The sequence below is a fragment of the Equus asinus genome, chromosome 20 (genome assembly GCF_041296235.1).
Source record: "Equus asinus isolate D_3611 breed Donkey chromosome 20, EquAss-T2T_v2, whole genome shotgun sequence".
Lineage (NCBI taxonomy): Eukaryota > Metazoa > Chordata > Mammalia > Perissodactyla > Equidae > Equus > Equus asinus.
Genome location: NC_091809.1, coordinates 85,511,089 through 85,528,332, shown reverse-complemented (window position 1 = coordinate 85,528,332; position 17,244 = coordinate 85,511,089).

The following is a 17,244-nucleotide window of genomic DNA, read 5'->3' as shown; positions in this document are numbered from 1 at the left end:
GAATACCTCCCCCCAATTTACCAGCACAGTGGGGAGCATGCCCACCCTCAGGTCACCCACTTCCCTGGTCACCCATTGTTTGCTTCACACAAGGACCACCTATCCCCAATTTCTGTAACTACTCCATGCCGGGGGGTTTCTTTGAGATGTTTTCACAAATTACTTTTTAGGTCTAAACTTCTAAAACTGACAGCAGAACTTCTTCAAGAAGTTCTCCCCACTGGTGTGTGAAGTGTGCCTCTTCCCGCTGACATATCCTCAGCAAGGAGCCCGTAGGATCTCAGAATTGGGAAATGGGACAGTACCACCACTCTCCTTAGTCCTCCCATGGCTCCCCATTGCCCTCAGGTCAAATCCAAGCCCTCACTCTGGCCACATTGTCCTCCGTGCCAGTGCTCCAGCCTGCCTCCTCCCCACCTTGGCTTTCTTTGCAGCCCTGACACATGGATCTTTTAGTTCAGAGCTGTTCTGTCTGGCTGAAATGTTCATTCCAACCCCCCCCCCCCCCCCACTACCACCACCAACAAACCTGGTTGACTCCTGTTTATGCATCAGGTCTCAACTTGGACATCGCTGCTTCCTGGAAGCCTTCCCTGATACCCCTAGACTAGGGTGGGTGTCCTGTAGTAACTCCTCTCATTTGGTTACTCATATCACCTTGCTGAAGCATTTGCAATGAAGTGGAAGGTCTCAGGGCAGAACTCCGTCCTCTCATTGGTCACTTTCTTCCCAGCCCTACCACCGTGTCTAGCACATCACTCTGCACATGATAGGTCTTCCCATATCTGTTTGTTGAATGAATTAGTGAAGGCTAACCTGAAATCTTTGTGTTGGGCAATCCTGCTCTTGTTTCCCAAGGAGGAGTCCTCACCCCCACTCCCACCCTCCACTCTCTGAAACGGGACCATTCTCCTCTCTTCCTCCCCTCACTCCACAGCGACAGGAGCCTTCCTCCCTCTGGGCCAACCTTCTGCCTGGAAGAAAGTCCTTCCCCATCTGAGGAATTTGCAGGTGGCCAGATCCCTTCCCCAGTGACCAAGATGAAGCAACAGAGCAACTGAAGTTTGCGTGCAGGAACAGGCAGACATGTGAGGGAGGCCAAGAGGCCCTGTTCCAGTTGTCTCAGAGACCAGGATCCGTCCCAGTCATTTCTATGGTTTGTTCTTGAGCCAATAAATCCCTCTTTCTGCCTAAACGACTTCAAGCTGGGCTTCGGACCATTGCAACCAAGGCTTCTGACCAATACAATCTGTGAATGTTTGACACCTTTACGGACAATCAGTGGTAGTGATGATTAAAGTTTTATTGTAACGTGCACGTTACAGGGTTGGCGGGGCAGGAGCTGGCCTTCCCATGACTCAGGACTGGGGAGTTTGAGCTTGCTCTCCCTCCAGGCAGCCATTGGCATCTGCTGATTGACGTAGAAGCAGAGACACATTCCAAGAAAACGCTCTGAACCTTGTCTGCTATTGGGCTCAGGTCTTTCAGATGGTGGAGATGGGGAGACTTTGGAGGCCAGGCTGGGCATGTGCGTGCATGTGTGAGTGTGTGTGTGTGTGTGTGTGAGAGAGAGAGAGAGAGAGAGATGGGAGTAGGCAAAACGGCTCCTTGAGAACTCACCATAAAAGCAGAAAGAGACAGGCAGAGTGGGCTGGACTCTGCAGGGGCCTCCCACCAGAGAGCTCATCCTGACTGAGCGCGCTCCCCCAAATGCGTGCCCTCCTGGGGGAACTAAAAATGCTCTGGCACGAAACACTGTCACAGCAATGTTGCTGGGAGGCCCCCTGGCTGAGCTTGATGTCTTCACTTCCATGAGTGACGACAGATCCCTAGTGTTGGGTTCCAGCCCTGGCACTGCCACAAACGAGCCGTGTGACTTAGGGGAAGTTACTCAGGCACTCTCTGCCTCAGTGTCCTCACCTGTAAATTGGTTTATTTTAAGGATTAGGTGAATCAAAATATATAAAGTGTTTGAATAGTGCCTGGCACATAGTAAACATTAAATAAATTAACTACCACCACCACCCCTTCTCCCTCTCACCAAGCGACTGAGTCCTGTGGGCCTGACAGAGCCAGACCACACTCTGGCCGGGCTCCCCTGGGCTGTTACACCTGATACCTGGACATGTAATCTAGACACTGACCCCTATCTTTGCACCGCAGCATCACCTCCACCCTCAAGATTTCAGAAGACGTCAGGGCCCTGCAGAGTTGCCCAGCCTGACCCCTTGATTTTTGTAGATCAAGAGACTGAGGCCCAAGGAGGGGTCCTGTGGGAAGAATAAAAGTAAAATCAGTGGGTGTGTATTGGGGTGGGAGGATCCCCACAGAGCGAGCAGCATGCAAAAGGGAACCTGGGGAGGGGGTACAGTGGGGACCATCTTTTTTCTCCTGCTCTGGTCCCAGCTCTGACACTGACTTACTCTGTGAGCCGGCACAATGGGAGAACCATGAGAACGGAACAGGAAGCACCGGTGCCCTGGAGAACTCTTGCTGCCTGTGGTCTCTTGGAGAATGGTAGCCTGGGAATGCCCAGGTATCAAAACCTTGTTCCCACTTCTCCGAGCAGCCACGGATCTTGCCTCCCCTCAGAACCCAGAGCACGGATCTCCTGGGCTCAGAGTGTGGCCACCGTGCTGATTGATTTATTGATCCAGTGCACTCCTTCTCAGTCCTTCTCTCCTGTGGGGGGAGAGCATGGAGCAGTGGCTCCTCCCTGCCATTGAAATGCATCTTCTCATCCTCTGAAGCAATGTCCTCATGGTACAACTCTAATTGGAAACCAAGCTTGATCAGACGTTCAAGTCTAACTTCTAATAAGGGATGGAGCTTCTCTGTCAGTGAAAACTTAACACATTGTCAGGTTCTGCTAAGTGCCTTAGAACTCCCCTCACCCCTGTTTATCTACCAACTCCCTAAGCAGACTTCCTCCAAATCCTATTTTCTCCTGCGATGACTCTCTGGTCCAGCGAGGGTTGGAGGTAAACACATTAACTGTATATTCTCCTAACCTGTCTATCAGAACCTATAGTCTCTCGTTCATCTCTCTGATTTGGGGACAACTCTTGTTGACCGTTATCTTCTTCCCATTAGTAGCTTAGGCTCCCCAGTCTCCCACTGATTTTTATTTCCGTTTTCAGCTTTCTAGCATTAGGCCTTTCTGGGGCCCAAAATATTCAGCCCTCAGGGGTCCCTGAAAATTGAGGAAAGATCTTAATCCAGTTATACGAATATTTTTTGAGCATCTGAGCTATGACAGAACTTTGTGGGGCACTAGACACATGGGGTAAATTAATCCTGGGTGCTTTCTTTAAGGATCTCCCAGTCTAGTGGGCACATGGGCACGTATCTATGGGGAAGCTCTCCTTAGAATGCTTTAGTTGTCTGGGCAAGAGAATGGCACATGAAGTGAGCTGACTCTTTTTAAAAAAAGGGAAGAAAAAAAATATTGATCCTACCAACCACGCCATACATTGACAAGCTTATCCAAGTTTTTGTGCATGGGAAGGGACCTGCTGAAGGGCTGCCATAGTGGACATCTATGGTGTGGTCAGCCCAGCACAACTCTTCTCTTGGGAACTGTCCCTCCTCCACATGGCCATCCAGGGAACCATCGTTCTTACATAATCCTTCCCTCAGCCATAACTGGTCCAGGTGTGGGTACCTGTCTGAAGATGGGTCAAGAAAACACTTCCTCATCATTTTTTCTTGTTTGAATTGAGAAACGTGTCATTCTCTTTTGAAGGATGAATACTATAAATATAAAGCTCAGGAAACGTTTGCAGCTATGTTCCCCATCCTGAGAAGGAAGGTGGTCTGCAGTGAAGAACGAATAAATAAGAAGTTGAGGCAAAAGATACAGAGACTCCTGTTAGAAGGTAAGAGCCTAGTTCCAGTTCCTCCTGAGACATCCTTAGTCTTTTTGCAAATTCATTGTTCAGCCCTTTATTGGATTTTGTTATTCAATAAATCCTTCTTTATGTTTAATCTACTTCAAGTTGGATTTCTGTCACTTCCAAACAAAGGGATTTAAATAAAAAATTGGACAAAGGTATGTAGTGATGCAAACAGCAGACCTCAAATATAGAAGAGGCCGTGTTGACGTCGGGTGGGGGGCACTGAGAATGTCCCCGTCTGGGCCTGGCCGAGAACCTGCGTGAACTTGGGAGGGGCTTCTTCCTGGAGCCCCCACAGAGCTACACGGCCCGGCTGACACCCTGAGATCCTGAGCAGGTGAGAATCATTCCAGACTCTGACTTACGGAATTGGGAGCTAAGAAATGAATATTGTTTTAAGCTGCTAAGTCTGGGGTTATCTGTTACACAGTGATAGAAAACTACTATAATACTGTAGCTTGCTGAGGCATTCTGTGGCTATGGGTTGGACATACGGATTGTTTCTAGTTTTGGACTATTATGAATAGTGCTGCTATGAACATTTATGTACAGGTCTTTTTTGTGAATATATGTTTTTATTTCTCTTTAAATGGAATTGTTTTGGGTCATAGGGTAGACGTCTGTTTAGTTTTATAAGAAACTGCCAGAACTTTTCCCGAAGTGGTTGTGCCATTTTACACGCCCACCAATAATGTATGTGAATTCTGGTTGCTCCACATCCTCTTCAACATCAGATGATGCCAGTCTTTTTAGTTTTATCCATCCTGGTGAGTGTATAGTAGATTTAATTGCTTTTTTCAGTTGGTTGACTGAAACCTGGATCCATTGATGAAGTTAAATGAAATCGAGATGCCAAGAATCCTTGGGTAAAATGTAGAAGAAAGAATGGAAACACTTAGGGAGATGGGAATGCTGGTACGGGTTTATAAGTGTGATTCATCCACCCCCAACTCTGTCCCCTGTGAGGGCCCAGATGACACTCTCTTCACCAAAGCATTAAGAAATATATTTGTGAGAGAGTGATGTCATCTTTTGAAAGTGCTGCAGTGACTGGGTTTTGTGGGCTGGGGATGTTGGGGGAAGATGCTACAGATGGAATGGGCTCCCTGATTTTCATGAGCATGAGGGGAGCCCAGGGTTGTAAAAGTAGCCCAGCGGCACTTAGCCGCCAGGGCCAAGCTGGGCGTTGTTCCCAGGATTGGCGCCTATTCTGAGTGGTGGGACCCGCAGGGATCTTTGGTGGTTGATCACTGAGATCATTGAGTCCCTGGGACTCAAGAATGTGGATGGTTCACTAAGGTCCTAACTGATTTGTAAAACCAAAAATCCTCTGGAATTGGTAAACAGGGGGGCAACTTAAGACAACAAGACAGAGAGTTATGGTCTCTCACCCAATTTCCAGGCCTGGGTTAGATCACAGACTCAGAGCCCCTTGAGTGAAGTGAAGGCAGGTACACTTAAGGAAGATAGATAAACATCTGTCTATATATTCCTTATACGCTGCCCCAATGGGACCTGGAGTCATTTCCCAGGATAACTGTTATGGGTTGAATTGTGTTGGGTTGAAAGATATGTTGAAGTCCTTGTCCCAGGTAACTGTGAAATAGATGAACTTATTTGGAAATAAATTCTTTGCAGATGTAATCAAGTTAAGATGAGGTCACACTATGGGGCCGGCCTGGTGGCGCAGCGGTTAAGTTCGCACATTCTGTTTCAGTGGCCTGGGGTTTGCCGGTTCGGATCCTGGTTGTGGACATGTCACCGCTTGGCAAGCCACGCTGTAGCAGGCGTCCCACATATAAAGTGGAGGAAGGTGAGCATGGATGTTAGCTCAGGGGGTCTTTCTCAGCAAAAAGAAGATTGGTGGCAGATGTTAGCTCAGGGCCAATCTTCCTCAAAATAAATAAATAAATAAAAAGAAGAGGGAAATTTGGACATAGAGACACAGAGCGAACACCATGTGGGGATGGAGGCAGAGGTTGGAGTGATGAAGCTGAAGGCCAAGAAACACCAACGATTGCTGGTAACCACCAGAAGCTAAGAGAGAGGCAGGGAACAGATTGTCCCTCAGAGTCTCCAGGAGGAGCCAAACCTGCCAACACCTTGACTTTGGACTTTGGTTCTCCAGAACCGCGAGAGAATACATTTCTGTTGTTTTACCTGTCCAGTCTGTGGTACTTCCTTACGGCAGTCCTAGGAAACTACAGTCATGCGACACACAATGACATTTTGGTCAACAATGGACTGCATATATGATAATGGTCCCATAAAATTATAATGAGCTGAAAAGTTCCTACCACCTAGTGACATGGTTGCTGTCTTAATGTGGTAGCGCAATGTGTTACTCAGGTGTCTGTGTGATCCTGGTGTAAACAGACCTACTGCGCTGCCAGTCGTATAAAGGTATAGCACATATAATTATGTACAGTACATCAGACTTGATAATGATAATAAACGACTATGTTACTGGCTTATGTATTTACTGTACTTTTTATTGTCATTTTAGAATGTACTCTTTCTATGTGTAAAAAAAAGTTCACTGTAAAACAGTATGGCATGTTACACTGGCAGCAGCCTCATACATCTTGTATTTACTGCCTCTCTCAATTGTATCATTTTCTCTTGTGCTTGATTTAATCTCAGTTGTTTTGTTCATCATGGCCCCTAAGCATACAAAATCCACTGCTGATGTTACCAGGAAGAGGCCACATTGAGTGCTTGACCTGGAAACGAAATCAAAAGTCATTAAGGACTACAAAGATGGAAAATCAGCGATGGTTGCTGCTTGCCAGCCTGGCATGTCCCATTCCACCATAGCTATGATCTTGAAGAATGAGAACAAAGTGATGGAAGCTGTTAAAGGATCTGCTTCTTTGAAGGCAACAAGACTAACAAACATTCGAGAAGGGCCTGTATCAGGCATGGAGAAACTTCTAATGACCTGGATTGAAGACCAGACACAGAAGCATGTCCCTCTCAGCACCACGATGGTCACGGCCAAAGCAAAACATTTGTTTGCGATGTTGAAAGAAAAGGCTGGACCGGACTATGATGTTGATTTCAGTGCTAACTCTGGTGGTTTAAACAACTCAAGAATCATTATTCATCACATAATGTGAAAGTGAGTGGTGAGTCTGTGAGTGCTGATGTGAGGACAGCTGAAGAATTTTTGGAAACTCTAGATAAGCTGATTGTCGAGGAAAATTACTTGCCAGAGCAAATATTCAATATGGATGAGACCTCCCTATTCTGGAAACGGATGCCTGAAAGGATTTTCATTCATAAGGAGGCCAAGTCAATGCCAGGTTTCAAGGCTTTTAAGGACAGGATAACGGTTTTGTTTGGGGACAATGTTGCAGGCTACAAATGGAAACCCTTTGTGATCTGGCACAGTGAGAACCCCAGGGCCTTCAAGCATGTCAGTTAGCACACACTGCTGGGGTACTACAGGAGCAATGAGAAGTCATGGATGACCAAGCTCCTCTTCCAAGATGCCCTCCTGAATTGCTGCGCCAGCAAAAAGGAGAAGTACTGTTTAGAGAATAACATACTTTTTAAGATTTTGCTTATTGTTGGTAATGCTCTTGGACATCCTCCTTTATTGGTGACCTACATCCCAATATAACAGCAGTGTTTCTCCCTCCAACACCACCTTTCTGCTCCAATCGAGTTATAGCAGCTTTTAAGGTCTACTACCTGAGAGGACCTTTGCCCAGACTATTGCTGCAACTGAGGAAGACACTGATGCAGTTCTGGAAGGATTACAACATCTATGACTGCATCTTGAACCTTGCCTGGGCTTGGGGTCACGTCACCAAGGAGTGTATGAATGGCATCTGGAAGAAGACCCTCAAGAGGTTCGTCCATGACTTCAAAGGATTTGCTGAGGATGAGGAGGTTGCAAAAATCAAAAAGGCTGTGATTGAGGTGACAAACAGCTTTAACCTGGGTGTGCATGAGAATGACATTGAGGAGCTCCCAGAGATGGTGCCTGAGGAACGGACTAATGAGTTGTTGGAACTGGAATAGGAACGCACAGCTGAAGAAGAGGCAAGAGAAAAAGAAACTGCCGGAGAAGAAAAAAGAACCTCCAAGAAAACTCACAGTGAAGGGCTTAGCAGAAGCTCATGCAGACCTCAACAAGCTCTTCGATAAGCTTGAAAACACGGCCCCCAACACTGAAAGGTTTTCATTAATAGAGAGGAATATTCATGGTGCGTTATCTGCTTACAAGCAAATCTATGATGAGAAAAAGAAACAAACAAGCAAACCAACATGGACATATTTCCGAAAAGAGTGACACCTCCTCAACAAGAGCCTCAGGCAGGTCCTTCAGGAGGTATCCAGAAGAAGGCACTGCTATCATAGGAGATGACAGCTCCGTGTGTGTTATTGCCCCTGAAGACCTTCAGGGACAAGATGTGGAGGTGGAAGACAGTGATACTGATGATCCTGACCCTGTGTGGGCCTAGGCTAATGTGTGTGCTTGTGTCTTGGTTTTTAACAAAAAAGTTTAAAAAGTAAAAACTTAAAAAACTTTAAATAGAAAAAAGCTTATAGAATAAGGATATAAAAGTATTTTTTTGTACAACTGTCCAACGTGTTTGTGTTTTAAGCTGTGTTATTACAAAAGCGTCAAAAAGTTAAAAAATTAGAGTTTATAAAGTAAAAAAGTTACAGTAATACAATGTTAATTTTTTATTAAAGAAAAATAATTTTTATAAAGCTAGTGTAGCCTAAGTGCACAGCGTTCATAAAGCCTACAGCAGTGTACTGGGATGTCCGAGGACTTCACATTCACTCACCGTTCACTCGCTGACTCCCCCAGAGCAACTTCCAGTCCTGCAAGCTCCATTCATGGTAAATGCTTAACATTGTAAGATGCCTACAGCATTCTGTACAGTGACATGCTGTACGGGTTTGTAGCCCAGGAGCAATAGGCTACGCCATAGAGCCTAGGTGTGCAGTAGGCTGTCCCATCTAGGTTTGTGTAAGTACACCCTATGACGTTCGCACAGCAATGAAATCACCTAATGACCCATTTCTCAGAACAGGTCCTCGTCATTAAGAGATGCGGGACTGAATACAGTAACTGTGCCCTTGGGGGCTGTTGACACTGGCTCCAATGCTAATCTCGCAAGCTGTCGTTGGCACAGTGGTCCACTGCTTCGAGTGGAGGCCTGCGGAGTCAAGTGATAAACTGACTTTCGATTCCAGTCTACCTCAGTCCAGTCTTTAAATTCATTTCCCCATGATTTCTCCAGTTCTGGAGTGTATAGTTAGACTAGGTATAGTCACCAAGTAGCAGAAAACGTGTCTTTTTATCCCTGGAATACAGCTATTATGGTTGAAAGAGCTAAGTGGAAGGCCTAGTGCTTCCTATCAAAATTAGAAACACGAAGCAGTAATAATGCATTGCTTGGGCAAATGTAAGACTAGTGCAACCATCAAAGACCTGAAAATTCAGAGGAGCTGATTCCTGTTTCTTACCGTTTCACTCACCTGTCTGCCACATGCAGAAATCAGAAGGGCCTTGGAGAATGACAGTGGGTTATTGAAAGGTTAAGACATGCAATGACTGCTGTTCCAAATATGGTTTCTTTACTAGAGCAAGACAACAGAGCCTCTGCCATCTTTAACAAAGTTATTAACTGTAAAAGCTTTTTCTCTATTTCAATAAGCAAAGAAGGCCAGACATAGTTTTGTTTAACCCGGCAGGGGCAGGAGTATACCTTCAACATCTTGCTTCAGGACCATGTCAGCTCTCTGCTCTGTGCCGCAATTAGTCCACAGGGACTTGATCATCTTAGCATCCCAGGAGACATCACCTCGGTCCACTATGATTATGAGCAAATGCAGATAAAACCTAAATAGCAGGAAGTATCAGGTACTCTGGATGTCTTGGTGAGTTGGTGCTGTCAATGTTTTGGATTTTCGTCATTCTAGTAGGTGTATACAGTAGTTGCATACAAATTTTAGTTATGTCAATATTTAGTTGAACTTTATGTCTGAGTCATTTATGTATCATATATGTATCATGATTAATTTCCTTCTATGAGTTTTTTCCTAGGATTAATAATTGCCTTTTCCCCCCATTTGCTTAGTTTTCTAAGTCTCTATCACTATCATTCTCCTAAGGAATTGTGAAACTCTCAGAGACACTCTTTCCCACAGTCAAACATGTCAAGTCTTTTATCAGACGCATTCTTTTGTTCCTTGAGACATCTCCCTGAGAGCTTTCTGGGCTACACTGGATTATTGTTCCCAGTTCTTCACCTCCTGTTATAGAACTGCACACCCATGCTTTTTGCCACGTCTTTGCAGAATCTCCCACTAGAGTAGGGGGAGTGAATTTTCCTGCCACATTGATGTTGAGCTTGGCCCTGTGACTTGCTCTGGCCCGAGAATGTTAATAGGCATGAGAGGAACCGAGGATTTCAATGTGCTTGTGTAACTTGGCTTGCTTCTTGAACTTCTGCAATCTGCCATGAAAAAAACACGCCTTGGGTAGCTGTTGCTTCAAGGGGAATGAGAAAACACGGGGAGACCTGAACCCAAACCTCAGACTAGGGCCAAGCCCAGCTGAGCCCAGCTATGTTGACTGAACCCTAGCCAGTACGCAGACCCATGAACATGGAAAATCTTTGTTGTTATATTCCCTGAGATTGCAAGGTTTTCTTTTATTACATTGAAAAACTAGACTAATATACCTCTGTCCTGCTGCACAGTTCTGGACTAGTCCTTGCTCTGCAGAACTGCTGTCGTGGGATATTCCTTTGCCTCTCTATTGGGCTGGATCCCCTATTTACTCAGTTCTGTGACTTCCTTTTTCTTGCTTTATTTCTTTGTTTTAATGGAGCGCATCCTCAAGCAGCTTCCTGAGAATGAGTGCATGATAGGAATATCTTTTGAGACTCCACATATCTGAACATGTTTATTGGGCCATCACATTTGATTAATAATTTGGCTAGGTATAGATTTATAAATTGAAAATAATTTCCTCTCAGAATTTGGAGGCATTTCACCACTGTCTTTCAGCTTCCTATGCTGTTTTTGACGGATGTCACTATGATTCCCTGTTCTTTGTATGTGACTTATTTATTTTTCCCTTGGAAGCCTTTAGAATCTTCTTGATGTCCTGAGGGTTCTGATATGATGATATGTCTGGGTGGGAATCTGTTCCCAACCACTGGGCACTTGGTGGGCCCTTTTAGCCTGAAAACTCTTCTCCTTTAGTGATAGGAAAATTGCTTGTGCTATTTATTTGATAATATTCTCTCCCTCACTTAATCTTTTCTTTCTTTTTGAAACTCTTATTAGGTGGATGTTGGGCATCCTTAATTGCTTTTTCTAACTTTTTCTCACACTTTTTTTTGTTCTACTTCTTGAGAGATTTTCTTGTTTATCTTCCAATTATTTTGTGTATTACAAAAAATCAGCTAACAAATCTTAAAATTCCAAGTTTCTTCTGTTCTGTTATTTTTTCGTAAAAAGGGTCTTGTTTTTGTTTCATGACTGTATTAGTTTCTTTTTTTTCTCTCTCTAGACCCTATAGATTTTTGGGGAAATTTTCCTCTATTTTTTTCTATATTGTTTTTGCTTCTTTGTAGTTTTCTTTTTCTTGGCTGTGTTTTGTCTTTCATGCTCAATCTTTCCTCACATGTCTGGTGACTCTCGTTTCCTCTCATATGTAAGAGTGAGCACCGACAAGTTTGTTGGGAGCTCTCTGCGTGTGTACACAGCTTGTGAAATGTAGTCTCACTGTATGGTGATTAGATCGGGACTCAGGAATTTTTCTGAGAATGCAAAATGTTGCATATCTAGATCTTTTCTCTAGGGTCCTTTAGTATCTCTAGAGACAAATCTTTCAAGGTTCTGCCCAGGAAGGGAATGCGCCTGGCTGCCATTTTCCTTGGAGCTACATGGCAGAAGGGGCCAGGGTCTGCTGTAGACTTCTTCTCAATTTCTCTGTTTTGGGCACAGCCCTTATTCCTTTTTTTTTTTTTCCCACCGTTCCTGGTGGTCCTGAGCCTGGAGGCTCTCTGGTTGGTATCCTCCACAGCTAATGTGGCAGTCTCCTGTCCCTGTGGGGAAGGGGTAATTGGCTGACCAGGATGGAAGAGGAGACCTGGAGTCTTATCGCATTATTAAAATAAACTTTCCAATCACCTCCCCTGTTTTCAGCTCCATGTTTCATCCCACATTCTCGCAGCACCTAGGGCTTCACAGCCCTGAAACTTCCTGGGGCTCTGGGCTATGATTTTGTTTCTTCCCTTTTGACATCCACTCTGTAGCCATTGGGTGTTCAGTTTACTTAGTTCTATTTGTTTTTCTCAGTTCTGCTTTCTCTATTCACTTTTTTTCCATTTTTAATAGAGTACAGAAATGTATTAGGAAAGTTTATAATTTCACTGACTAAACTCGAAATAAAAATACATACACTAGGCCAGACGATTCAAAAAAGTAAGAAATAGAAAGTAAAGGATAAATGAAAAATTTTCCTCTTTTCTTCCCTGAGGTCCTCTCTCTAAAGGTAACCTTGAGTCGGCTTGGTGGTGCAGTGGTTAAGTTCGCACGTTCCACTTCAGCAGCCCAGCATTCGCCGGTTTGGATCCTGGGTGTGGACATGGCACCGCTTGGCAAGCCATGCTGTGGTAGGCGTCCCACATATAAAGCAGAGGAAGATGGGCACGGATGTTAGCTCAGGGCCAGTCTTCCTCAGCAAAAAGAGGAGGGTTGGCAGCAGATGTTAGCTCAGGGCTGATCTTCCTCAAAAAAGAAAGGTAACCCTTGTGAACATTTCCTTGATTTCTCTTAGAGATTAAAAGGAAAACCTATGTATGTGTGAAAGTGTACAGACACGAAGAGGATAAAACTCTACAATATACAGACTAGATTTACCCATAATATTCTGGGTGCTATTTCCCTATTGGCTCATGCAGATTCATCTTGTTCTTCTTGTTAGCCATACAGTATTCCATTGTATGGATGCATCACAGTTTATTGTGATGGACATACTGGTTTCGAAACAATATTTCTAGAGCACTAGGCAAACTATAAAGGATCCCTCTAGTAAATCCTTTTTGTAGAGAAAACAATTATTTCAGGGCAATGAATACTTATCCATTACCTTTTCAGGTTTGTACACTTGTATTTTAATACATCAACCTTTCTTATAGTGATCCCACCTGTAAATGACAGATGGCTACATATATACTTACAGGGGTTTCAGGTGAAATACTCAGTGAGGCAGAGAGCAAAATTGTAAGAATCTTTTGGTTGCAAGAAACAGAAATTCCACCTGACGGGAAACTCCAGCTAAAGGAAAAGGAGAGTTGGTTTTAGGGATAATCTGTTGTCTTGCAGGACCTGACAGCAGGTGGGCTTCAGGGAAAAGGAAGACCAGGGACCCAGATACCATCGGAGCTCTCTCTGACCTTTAGCTCTGCTCCTCTCTGCACTCTGTTCTTTATTCCTGACAGCAGGTCAGTTTCCTCCACTATTCTGGCCCTCGGAATAGATAACTTGGCTACGGACAGCTCTGGAACTGTACATCTTAGTTAGGTACTCTAAAGAGAGACTTGGCGCTCTTTCTCACCTTTGGTTTCAAAATTTCTGGGAGATAGGGGAGTCTGATTGGCTCAGCTTGGGTCAGGTTGTCACATTAGGACAAATAAAGTGCATCCAGAGAGTAGTGTCATAGTGCACTAACACGGCAGCAACCTTGAGAGGCAGTGGGATGGTGGGAGGGGCTGGGGCAGAGTGTTGCTATCAGAAGGGAGTGCTGGGCAGACTCTTGCCTAGGGGTCTGCCATTACTGAATCTTCTAACCCTTTGATGGAGACTTCCTGGAAGGGGTAAGATTTCAGTGGTGCCATCACTCAAAGAAAATCCGAGCCCTTGGTGAGGTTTAATAAGGGCCATGCCAAAGCTTCCTTGGGTCACAGAGAAGAGACCCTACCCAAACAAAGATGCCCGTATCAGTTTGGGGCCCATGGTGCACACCCTTCTCTGGGCCTCGAAAGCTGTGTGATCCTTCTCAGCAAAAATGGAAAGGAGTAGGCATTATTGTTAAAACAAGGCCAGGCCTTGCCTACAGGAAGTGGTAGCTCAGAGTCTTCATTTATGGAGCTCTACATGTCTTTACGTAGATCCAAGTTTCTCTCTGATATCATATTCCATCTTCCTGAAGAACTTTCTTTAACTTTTCTTGTAAGGCAGGCCTGATGGTAATGAATTCTCTCAGCTTGTATTTGTCTGAAAATATTTCACTTTTATTTTTGAAACATTTTCACTGGGTATAGAATGCCGAGTTGACAGTTTCTTCCTTCAGCACTTTAAAGATGTCACTCTACTGTCTTCCACTTTCAGAGTTTCTGATGAGAAGTGTGCTTTGTTCCTCTGTATGTGTCTTTTTTCTCTGGCTGTTTTCAATTTTCTCTTTATCTTTGGTTTTTGGAATTTTGACTACAATGTGTCCAGGCATGTGTAGTAATTTAAAAATATGTAAACAAATTCTTTGATGCTTTAAATGGTGGAGCTTAACCCCTCTCCTCTTAAGTTTCAGATGGACTTAGAGACTCACTTCTTTTTTTTCCAGTTTTTATTTAAATTTTTTTTTGTATTGAGTTATAATCGACATACAACATTAGATCAGTTTCAGGTTTGCAACATAATGATTCAATGTTTGTATATATTGCAAAATGATCACCATAATAAGTCTAGTTAACATCCATCAGCACATATAGTTAGAATTTTTTTCATTACATCCCCATGACTTATTTTATAAGGGGAAATGTGAACTTTTTGACCCCCTTCATCCATTTTGCACCTCCCCCAACCCCCACCTCTGGCAACCATTGAACTGTTCTCTGTGTCTATAGGCTTGGTTGTTTTTTTTTTTAGATTTCACATATAAGTGAGATCATAAAGTATTTGTCTTTTTCTGACTTATTTGACTTAGCATAATGCTCTCAAGTTCCATCTATATTGTTGCAAATGGCAAGACTTCCTTCTTTTTTATGGCTGAATAACATTCTGCTATATATATATTTCACATTTTCTTTTTCCATTCATCCGCTGATGGACACTCAGGTTGTTCCATATCTTGGCTGTTGTTAATAATGCTACAATGAACATGGGTGTGCAGACATCTTTTCAAGTTAGTTTTTTCGTTTTCTTGGGATGAATATCCAGAAGGGGAATTGCTGGAATCATATGGTAGTTCTATTCTTAATTTTTCAGCAACCTCTACACTGTTTTCCATAGGTGGCTCGTTTCTAATGAAGAGAATATGGTGCGCCACTTCCGAGACCTACATCATACAGGGCAGTGTTGCTTCTGCCTGAGCCCCTCCTAGACTGCTCTGGGGACGCTAACTGCCACATTGTGAAGACGTTAAGCTGGTATGTTTTAGTCATCAAATGATAATTATTTTATATATTTAATTATCAGAAAAATCCAGCTGGATGAGGAGTTACTGTAATGGGAAGAAACTATCAAAGATAAAATTCCAAATCATGAAGTTATCCCATAGAAACCTTTTTGAATGATTTGCTCTTCCAGCAAGCACTTCATAAGCATCTTTTCTGTCTGACTACGCCCAGATAAGCCACAGAAATCAAGCAGAGGAAGACCCTAAAACAGTTTCATAATTTTAACATGTTAAAATATGAACTTTGGCTTGTTTGACACAGCTCTATTAGGATGTAGTTCATTTAACTTTTTAAAACTAATAGACTTTATTTTTTAGAGCTTTAGGTTCATAGCAGAATTGAGTGGAGAGTATAGAGAGTTCCCATGCACCAGCACCCTTGCCCTGAAAACCCCCATTGTCAACATCAGCGTCAGAGTGGCACATTTGTTACAACTGATGAACCAATATTGATACATCATTATCAACCAAAGTCCATAATGTACGTCAGGGTTCACTCTTTGTGTTGTACATTTCACGGGTTTAGACAAATGTATAATGGCATGTACCCACCATTATCTATCATAGAATAGCTGCACTGCCCTAAAAATCCCCTGTGCTTTACCTATTTGTCTCTGCACCCCCTCAAGCTCCTGCCAACCACTGATGTTTTTTAGAGTCTCCGTAGATTTGCCTTTTCCGGAATATTATATTGGGATCATACAGTATGTGGCCTTTTCAGATTGACTTCTTTCAACTCGTAATATGAATTTATGGTTTCTCCATGTCTCTTCGTGGCTGGATAGCTCCTGTCTTTTTAGCACTGAATACTCCTCCATTGTCTGGATGTACCTCGGTTTGCTTATCCATTTGCCTATTGAAGAATATCTTGGTTGTTTCTGAGTTTTGGTAACTATGAATAAAGCTGCTATAAACATTTGTGTGCAGGTTTTTGTGTAGACATAAATTTTCAACACATTTGGGTAAATGCCAACGAGCACGATTGCAGGATTGTATGGTAAAAGTATGTTAGGTTTGTGAGAAACAGTCAGACTGTCTTCCAAAGTGCCTGGGCCATTTTGCATTCCTACCAGCAATGAATGAGAGTTCCTATAGGCCACATCCTCTCCAACGTTGTGTCGTCACTGTTTCGGATTTTGGCCTTTCTAATAGGTGTGTAGTGGTGGCTCATTGTTTTAATTTGCAATTCCCTAATGACGTATGATGTTAAGCATCTTTTCATATGCTTATCTGCCATCTATATATTTTCTTTGGAGAGGTGTCTATTCAGATCTTTTGCCCATTTTGTAATCTGGTTGTTCATTTTCTTATTGTTGTGTTTTAAGAGTTCTTTGTGTATTTTGGATACCAGTCCTTTATCAGACGTGTTTTGCAAGTATTTTCTCCCAGTCTGTGGCTTGTCTTCTCATTCTCTTGACATTTAACTTTGATACATTAAAAAAAATCTTATTTTATAAAGGATTTTTCCTTTTCTTTATTTTATTCAGGTCACTTTGGTTTACAACATTATATAAATTTCAGGTGTACATCATAATATTTCAACTTCTGTATAGACTGCATTGTGTTCACCACCAAAAGTCTAGTTGCCATCCATCACCATAAACTTTTACCCCTTTTGCCCTCTCCCTGTGCCCTTCTCCTCTGGTAACCACCAATCTGTTCTCTGTATCGCTGTGTTTATTTGTTTGTTTATCTTCCATATATGAGTGGAGTCATATGGTAATTGTCTTTCTCCATCTGACTTATTTGACTTAGCATAATACCCTCAAGATCCATCCATGTTGTTGCAAATGGCACGATTTCATCTTTTTTTTTTTAATGGCTGAGTAGTATTCCATTGTATATATATACACACCATATCTTTGTCCATTCATCCGTTGATGGGCACATAGGTTGCTTCCAAGTCTTGGCTGT